This window comes from Saimiri boliviensis, chromosome 21, assembly GCF_048565385.1.
Source record: "Saimiri boliviensis isolate mSaiBol1 chromosome 21, mSaiBol1.pri, whole genome shotgun sequence".
NCBI lineage: Eukaryota > Metazoa > Chordata > Mammalia > Primates > Cebidae > Saimiri > Saimiri boliviensis.
Window position 1 is genome coordinate 2,330,318 of NC_133469.1, and position 9,820 is coordinate 2,340,137.

The following is a 9,820-nucleotide window of genomic DNA, read 5'->3' on the forward strand; positions in this document are numbered from 1 at the left end:
ACTTTGAGAGGCTGAGGCAGGTGGATCACTTGAGACCAGGAGTTCAAGACCCGCCTGGCCAACATGGCGAAACTCCATCTCTACTAAAAAATACAGAAATTAGCTGGGCATGGCGGCATGCACCTGTAGTCCCAGCTATTTGGGAGGCTGAGGCAGAACTGCTTGAACCCAGATTTGGGAGGCTGCAGTAAGCTGAGATCACGCCACTGCACTCCAGCCTGGGCAACAGAGTGAGATGTCACACACACACACACACACACACACACACACACAAAGGAAAACAAACCCAAGTAGGGAAGATAATCAAAGACGAAGGATTATTTCTGGAAAGAACTAAAAAAAATTATACAAACCTCTTACAAGTCTAAGACATAAGAGAGAGCACAGATAAATAATATTAGGGATGAAAGAAGAGACATAATTCTAGATGCTTCATAGAGTCCATGGATAATATTAACTATCGCAAGACTATTATAAGTGACCGTATGCCAATGCACGTGACATCTTAAACAAAATCGCAAAATTCCTAGAAAAATACAATTTACTAAAATTGACTCAAGAAAAAAATAGAAAACCTGAAAGGTCCTATAATTATTTAATATAATTATTTAATTTAGTAGTTTAAAATCTTCCTATAAAGAAAACATTTGTCCCAGATGAGAATTCCAGGTATGTGAATTTGGGATTCACCAAAGTATCAGCCCAGCCCTCTCTGGAAGATAGCGGGATGAGCCAAATCCCAATTTGGCTAAACATTCGAAGGACAAATAAGTTTAAGTTTGCCCAGATTTCTGCTCCACAGTCAACACCTGTCAGTTCACCTCATTCAGGTATCGTAAGCTTGAAAATCAGATGAAGCCAGTACAACAAGGAGAACTTTCACGTCAGTTCTATCCATGAACATAGATTCCAAGAATGCTTGAAAATGGTTAGCACAGTGAATCCAGCAACAACAGTAACTGAAAATGCAGTATAGGCCAGGTGCGGTGGCTCACGCCGATAATCACGGCACTTTGGGAGGCCGAGGTAGGCGGATTGCCTGAGCTCAGGAGACTGAGACTGCTCAAGGCAGCATGGTAAAACCTGTCTCTACTAAAAATACAAAAAATTAGCAGGGTGTGGTCCAGGATGCCTGTAATCTCAGCTACTTGGGAGGCTGAGGAAGGAGAATTGCTTGAACCCAGGAGGTGGAGGTTGCGGTGAGCTGAGATCGCGCCACTGCACTCCAGCCTGGGCGACAGAGCGAGAGTCCATCTCAAAAAAAAAAAAAAAAAAAAAAATCAATGAGTATATTATGACGAACTTGTGTTTATCTTATGAATGCAAAGCTGATGTGTTATTAGGAAATTAACTAATACAATTCATTTCATTAACAGTTAAAGAAAAAAACCACATCATCATTTCAATAGGACCTGGGTGACACGAGGCACCATCGTTCACCTGGTGGAGGCTTGAGAGACACTCAAGGCTTTGCAGCTGACACTCAGGACAGGAGGCAGCGGATGGGCCCAGTCTAAGGGAACTGGGTGGGAAACTGAGGGAGGCGCACGGAAGCGTCAGTGATGAGGAATCTGATGGGACGTAGTCCCCATGCGCCCCCTTCCTGACTCTTGGGGACTGGAGAGTAAATCCGAGTTATCTAAACGGCTGGACTCTTCCTCTCCCTCTGCGCGCGCCCACCCCCATCTCACTGTGAGTCTGTTCTGGGATTACTCTAATCCAGGGGTTGCAACCTCCAGACCCTACAGTGGCAGACAGGTGGCAAAAATGTATCACATGGGCTGAATGGAAACAATATTAGATATGGCCAGGCACGGCGGCTCACGCCTGTAATCCCAGCACTTTGGGAGGCTGAGGCGGGCAGATTTCCTGAGGTCAAGAGTTCGAGACCAGCCTGACTAACGTGGTGAAACCCTGTCTCTGCTAAAAATACAAAAATTAACCAGGCATAGTGGCAGGTTCCTGTAATCCCAGCTACTAGGGAGGCTAAGCCGGGAATCACTTGAATCCGGGAGGCAGAGGTTGCAGGGAGCCGAGATTGCACCGCTGCACTCCAGCCTGGGCGACAAAACAACGTAGATACTACACACTTTACATATAATGCATTTTGGTTGCATGCTTCTTAGAAATTGCCTTATCTCCCATGAAGAAAAATAGACAGACCCCTCTGCCCAGTTTTCCTCCCTGCACACTGGATGGGGCAAAGCACTATTTCCTGACTGTGAAAAGCACATCAGTGAGGCCCAGTGCACCAGGGCTGGGGATGCAGCAGGGGGCCCGTGAGGCCCGTGGCAATCCGAAGAGCGTGCACCCCAATCCCAAGGCACAACACAGAGGTGGTTCAAGCCGATTTCTGTCATCCTAAAAGGTGGGCCTGGAGAGAATCCACAGGGTCTGGTGATGAGTTGGGTGGGAGGTGTGCGGTTAAGGGGGCTCAGAGACGTTTTGGGAGATGCCATGTTTCAGGCTTGAGGGGCTCTGTGCGGGGCTGCCCCCCACTGGCAGGGGACAGAGAGGGAAGGGCAATGGCTTTGAATGAATGGAGTTTGCCACAGGCGGTGGGCCGTCCCCGGGGCTGTTGTGGGTGGGTCAGGGCTCCCGCAGACAGCCCAGCTCTCTCTGGGACGAACCAATGTGGCCTCTGAGTTTGACTCTGCGTGGATCTCAGGCAAATCGCGTCAGCCTCCGGAGTCTCTGTCTCATCTGCACAGAGGTAGTGACGGTGTCAGGCCTCCACTGCTTCTGTGAAATGGAGACTTGGAACCCACCAGTGGTTCCACGGTCCCTTTTATGATTCGCCCACCCCAGCCTGGCAGAGGCACTTGGTGTTATCTGGAGCCTGGGCTGCCTGGGTGGGGACGCAGGCTTTGTGACCTACTGAGACTGACCCAGGGGCATCCCTCCCATGACTTCCCTGACGGGCAAGTTGCTAGTCTTGGGGCAATGGATCCAGAGGCCAGAGGATGCTTCGGGTCCGAAGGCTCTCCTGCTCTGCGATCCCGGAGTCTGCGTTTACCCAGCGCTTTGGTGCTTGGTTCTGGATGGGGAGGGGAGAGTGGGGAGAGGAGGTCTGGGGATCTGGGGCGTCTTCTCATGGTGGGATCGGAGCAGTCCCCATGTGGTTAGACATTATTAGTTTGTGCTAGGACCTGTGACAAGTAATATGTATATATATAACCTCAAACTTCACGGCCACGCTGGGTTATACCTATTTTTACAGAGGAGAAAAAGTGAAGTCTCCCCAAAAAGTCATCTGCTGTCATGCGTGCCCCAGGCTGTCTTCCCTCCCGCAGAGGACGGCCGCCCTGGGCTGTGACGGTGTTCCTGAGGGCCGGCAGGCGGTCGGCCGGTGGGGGCCTCGGTCGCCCCTCCTGGAAGGCTGTTTCCCCAGCCTGGCTCACGGGGGATGCTGGCTGTGTGTCCTGGTTGTCTCCGGGGGGCCGGGTGGCTTGACAATTTCGGGCCTTGATCAGGTGGTAGTGGGGGGGCTCAAGGCCACTGAGTCACCCCCGGGGGCTGGCGGAGGCGGCCACGTGGTCCACCGGCCTGGCTGGGTCGCTCCAGGGAAGCCGCCAATTCTCATGTTTGACAAATCCCGTGTGGACGGGACGGAGCTGCAGACTGCCAGCTTGCCACCCCTGCACTCACCGGCTCACCTGGATGGCGCAGCCGGGGGCAGGGGCTCACCTGGATGGCGCAGCCGGGGGCAGGGGCTCACCTGGATGGCGCAGCCGGGGGCAGGGGCTCACCTGGATGGCGCAGCCGGGGGCAGGGGCTCACCTGGATGGCGCAGCCGGGGGCAGGGGCTCACCTGGATGGCACAGCGAGGGGCAGGGGCTCACCTGGATGGCGCAGCCGGGGGCAGGGGCTCACCTGGATGGCGCAGCCGGGGGCAGGGGCTCACCTGGATGGCGCAGCCGGGGGCAGGGGCTCACCTGGATGGCGCAGCGGGGGGCAGGGGCTCACCTGGATGGCGCAGCCGGGGGCAGGGGCTCACCTGGATGGCGCAGCCGGGGGCAGGGGCTCACCTGGATGGCACAGCGAGGGGCAGGGGCTCACCTGGATGGCGCAGCCGGGGGCAGGGGCTCACCTGGATGGCACAGCGAGGGGCAGGGGCTCACCTGGATGGCACAGCGAGGGGCAGGGGCTCACCTGGATGGCGCAGCCGGGGGCAGGGGCTCACCTGGATCGATCGCACTGCCGCACGGGCGGGCCTGGGGCTGGAACACGGTCGTCCTCCGCGCACGAAGGCGGCGGGGCCCCTCGCAGACCCCAGAGGCCCCGGCCGGCCCCTCCCCGCCCGAGCCCCGCGGTCCCAGCACGAGGCGATCCCGTGGCCGAGGCGCTGCTGCCCCCGCGTGGCCGAGTCGGGAGGAGGCGGCGATTCCGCAGCGAGACGCGGCCCGGGGCCCAGGCCGTCAGCCGACCCTCCCCGGAGACCAGGGTTTGATTCCAGCACTGCCCAGCTGGAACCCGGCACGGCGTGACCCTGGGAACGGGCTTTCCTTCTCTGAGCCTCGGTTTCCCCGAGCGTAAAATGAGGGAAGCTGGGGTTCTGTGGGGGGTGAGTGAAGTCACAGACGCAAGAACCCGAGCATTTGCAAGGTCCAAGTCTGCCCTCCCTCCCTCCCTCCCTCCCTCCTCCCTCCCTCCCTCCGCCCTTCCTTTTTTCTTTTCTTTTTCTTTTCCTTTCTTTTCTCTCCCTCCCTCCCTCCCTCCCATCTTTCGATGCAGTGTTGCTCTTGCTGCCCAGGATGAAGTGCGATGGTGCGATCCCGGCTCACTGCAACCTCTGCCTCCCAGGTCCAGGCAATTCTTCGGCCTCAGCCTCCCACGTAGTTGGGGTTACAGGTGTGAGCCACCACGCCCGGCTTTCCCATCCCATTCACCATCTGGGGAGGCTGACACGGGCCAGCCCGGGCGGCCATCACCATCAGGGTTAAGTCTGTGAGTGCCAATGCCCTCAAGGCTCTCTGCCTTCTGCTGATGGGATTAACTCATCTCACCTGCCATGACCTGGGAGGCACGTGTCACCGACATCTTCGTGGGAACAAAGAGACAGGACACCAGTGGGCCAGTGAGGTGACCAGCCCAAGGGCACACGCCTTTGCAAACAGCAGTGGAGGGGCCGGGCGTGGTGGATCACGAGGTCAGAAGTTCAAGACCAGCCTAGCCAAGATGGTGAAACCCCGTCTCTACTAAAAATACAAAACTTAGCCAGATGCGGTGGCAGGTACCTGTCATCCCAGTTACTCGGGAGGCTGAGGCAGGAAAATTGCTTGACCCGGTGGGTGGAGGTTTCGGTGAGCTGAGATCGCGCTATTGCACTCCAGCTTGGGCGACCAAGTGAGACTCCGTCTCACAAAAATAAATAAATAAAAAAGAAAAAAGAAAACAGCAGTGGCAGGTTGGGAGCTGGACTGGAACCCGCCCTGCCCTTTCTACCACTTTTAGAGAAGTGCAGGATTCACCCACAGGAGGCTTTGGATCCCAGCTCAGGGAGAGCCTGCAGGTCACAGTGAGGGCCCAAAACTCAGACAGGGAGGGGTCCTGCCCAGGGGCCCTCCCGGCTGCCCGTGGATTGCATCACTGTCCGAAGGGACGGTAGGGCTGTGCTGCTGGCTACCTCCTCGAGCCGCCAAGTGGCCAGGGAGTCCTGTTGGCCTCTACGGTCACCACACCATTTCGGCCTTGTCTCCCAAAGCCAGGTCATTTTGGGGAAACTGAGGACATCCAGCACTGTGGAGAAGTGTGTGTGTCTCTGCACTGGCTGATGAAGGGAGGTGGAAAGAGATGGTTACAATGTTTAGGTGAACCTCGACCTTTAGACGTCTGGTCTGACCTTTCACTATACAGACAGGCAGGGAAACTGAGGCTGGGGAGGAGATGGCAATTTGTAGTGGCCCAGGCGTGCTACATTTTACTGCAGGCCTTCTTGTCATGAAGGATGGGGGGCTAGTTTGCCGAAGGGAGGTGAGCAGAGGGAGAGGAAGGTTATCTTCTCAGGGACAGTGTCTAAGGGCTCCGTTCTGTCTGCTTGTCCCTTTAGGCAAAGGAGACTGCAGCTCTTGCAGGGGGCCTGGTCTGACCCCTGGCAGTGGCTGGAACCTGCTGAAAGCAGCCTTCGGGCAAACAGCTCCTCCCTGGGCCCTTGTGGGGGTTGGAGGCTATTTCTGCAAACTGGCAGTGGGTCTACCGGGGACCTGCACCTTCCCCCCCTCCTGGGGCCTGGACAACCGGGTCCCTACCTGAGCCCCATCTTCTCTTGCTGTGTGATGTTAGGGGAGTCACTCCACCTCTCTGAGCCTCCTCTGTAAAACAGCCATTAATCCTGCGTTGCGGGACTGGTGAGCTCCAGGCTCTGCTCTCTCCTTCCCCATTCAGTGAGCCTGTGCTTGCAGTTAAACGGTTCTTTGTGCAATACGTTGTTCACGCTCAGCCTCCGGTCCTCAGAGCCCGCCGGGATCGTGGATACCTTGTTGGTGAGCACGTCACTGTTCCGGCTCGGTGCACGTCGGGGCAGTGAACGGAGGTTTTTAGTCGGACGCGCCTCTAACATCACGTCTGGGAAAAACACCCGAAGCAGCTGCTGGGAGGACCAAGTTCAGGGTCGGCACCCGCGCGCACTTCTCGCTGTGTCCAGCAGGTGGCACGCGCCCCACGCCAGTGCACCCGGGTTTGGGGGTGTCTGCCCACAGCTCCCTGAAAGGCGCAGCGCACCTGTGCTCCTCCCTCCAGAGCCAGCTCCAGGTCGCCAGCTTCGACGGGAGCCCAGCCCGGGTCTGGCGAGGGCAGGTGCTGGAACCAGGAGGTCTGAACCGGGGAGGCCGGGAAGCAGGTGGGGGGGGGACGGAGGGAGGTGCCAGGGGTCACATGTTTCATTCGTTAAAAGTGAATAAATGGGCCGGGCGCGGTGGCTCACGCCTGTCATCCCAGCACTGTGGGAGGCTGAGGCGGGTGGATCACAAGGTCAAGAGATCGAGACCATCCTGGCCAACATGGTGAAACCCGTGTCTACTAAAAACACAAAACATTAACCGGGTGCGGTGGGCTGCGCCTGTAATCCCAGGAGGCAGGAGGTTGCAGTGAGGTGAGACTGAGCCATTGCACTCCAGCCCGGGGGGACAGTGAGAAACTCTGTGTCAAAAAAAAGAAAAAGTGAATACATGTATAAAAGTATGAAAGAATGCTTTTGAATAGGTAATGGGTGCACCCGATGGAAAGGAAGGGAGGAAGAAATCTAAGCCATACAAAAAGCTTTTGGTACAAACTAGGTCTCTCTGCTCCCTCCCTCCCCAGCTCCCCACCCTAGAGCCCTCCAGAGACCCCTTGGCTTCTGAAACATTCTTCCAGAGACATCTACCCAGGGGTGCGTGTGCATGTGTGTGCATGCACGTGTGTGTGCCCGGGTGTGTGTGTGTGTGCGCGTGTGTGTAGGGGGGGTGCTACAAAGAGCCCGTTTGCTATAATTGTGTAGGAAGAAATCGTTTCATCTTGAAAAACCCCTTAGCCAGAAAGATTCAGGTCCTACTAGAGAAAAACCGTCTAGGGAGTTTGTGGGGTGGGGGACGCTGAGTGGGTGCCTTAGGGTCCAGCTCCCAGTGCTAGTGCCCTTCACCAGGGGAAAGGGCTCTGTAGTGTGTCAAGTCCCCTTTTGTGTTCTACACTTGATACTGGGTTTGGTCCCCCCAGCAGCTCAGGCTGGGGAGTGTTATGTTTCCCCACTGCACAGATGGAGACCAGGGCCAGAGAGATTAAGGGACAGCTGTGTGCCACACAGCTGGTGACAAAGGCTGGAGTGTGGATTAGGGCATCCTGACCCCTCTCCCCCTCCCCCTGCCATGGTGATTTTCCAGATGCTTAGGGAAAGGCCAGAGGACTTGTAGGGTTGAAGGCGGTGGGGTCTGGCCTGGGTTCCCAGGCAGCCCCTCGGCAGGCACCAATATGCTTAAGCCCTTTAAATTCATGGGTTCCTAAAGCCACTTGGAGCCAGCCTTCAAAATGCTCTCCTGTTCCTCCTCCTCCTCCTCCTCCTTCTCCCTCCTCCTCCTCCTCCTCCTCCTCCTCCTTCTCCCTCCTCCCTCCTCCCTCCTCCCCACTTGTCAGGAATCTGTAAGACGAGTGGAGAGTGGATTATAATTGCCCCCCACGGAACTCACCTGCCATGAAAGGGTGTTAGATAACACGCAATTTACATGTCTTCCCTGTAGGAAATTACAGAATCAGAGCTTTCAAATTAGCAAGAGATTTTTCTAATTGAATCTCTTTCCCGTACAGCAGGTGAAGTGAGAAATGATCAGCTAGTTCAGCTTCCCCTGCAAATGGACCACCAGACAACTGAAGGGATTAAATGCTTATTAAACGTGCAGGTAAAATGGATGTTACGTTTCTGGGAAGTGTGTCGGCATAAACGTATCGCAGGTGCATTTGTGTCGGCGTGATCACTGTGTGACGACATGAAGGGTGTCCGTACCCAAAGAGAAGAAGGATGTGGAGGACAGTGGATCTGGGAGGAAATCAGAAACCAGGGTGGGTGCTCCTGGGTCACCTCCTGCCTCTCCCACCGGCCCTTAGCTCAGAGCCAGGCTCTGGAGCTTCTCAGTCATTTTGGCCTGTCTGAGCCTCAGTTTCTTCATCTGTAAACGGTGACTAAAGCATGGCTATAGTTCATGTGAGGAATAAATAAGGCAAAGCCTGTGCAGTCCTTAACGCTGACTGGCACCGAGTCGGTACTCGGTATACAGACACATCGCTATGCTCTGCCACTACTCATTCTCCTTCTTGTCGTTGCTATTTGTTTGCCTGGTGGATTCGTCGTCTATTGCTGCAAAATACATTCGCACGATACTTAGAGGCTTACAGCAAAACACATTTATGACGTCTGGTCTCTGCGAGGCAGGAGGCTGTTCAGTGTAGATGGGTTCTTTGCTCTAGGGTCTTTTTTTTTTTTTTTTTGAGATGGAGTCTTGTTCTTGCTGCCCAGGCTGGAGTGCAGTGGTGTGATCCCGGCTCACCGCAGCCTCCGCCTCCCGGGTTCCAGCGATTCTCCTGCCTCGGCCTCCCGAGTAGCTGGGATTCCATGTACCTGCCACCAAGGCCAACTAAGTTTTGCATTTTTAGTACAGATGGGGCTCCGCCATGTTGGCCAGGCTGGTCTCGAACTCCTGACCTCGTGGGATCCGCCCACTGCAGCCTCCCTGGGTGCTGGGATCACAGGCGTGAGCCGCCGCGCCGGGCCAAGCTCCCGCGCCTGTGACAAGGCTGCCGTCAGGGCGGGAGAACGGGCTCCGCGTCTCACCCGGAAGCGGAAGCGGGCCGCTGCACCCGAGGACCTCAGCCCCCGGCCCGGGGTGGGGACCTCCCCCAATGGCCGCTTGCTTCAGCACTGCCGGCAAGATGGAGGCCGTACGCTTACGTCACGTCATTGCAGAAGTGACGTCACCTCACCACCTTTGGCGTACCCCATTGGCTGGAATCGAGTTCCGGTTCCGCCCGTGCCCAGGGGCGGGGCATGACTGCTGGGGGCGGGGCAGAGATGGCCGCGGGCCCCTGAGGCTCCGCCCACCACGGTCATCACCGGGGCCGAGGCACCTGAGCCGGGCGTGGTGGCCCCTGAGCCGGGCGTGGCTCTTTGCCAGCCGGGGCGACCCCAGCCTTCCTTCCTGCAGGGCCTGGGCCCTCAGTCCTGCCTCGCCGGGTCGTCACGGTCTCTGCTGACTTTTCTCCAGTCCGGAGTCTGCTGTCCAGGCCCTGGGCCCTCTTCGGAGCCAGCGCACCTTGACCCTGGGGACGTCGCCTTGACCGAGCCCGGGTGGGGTGT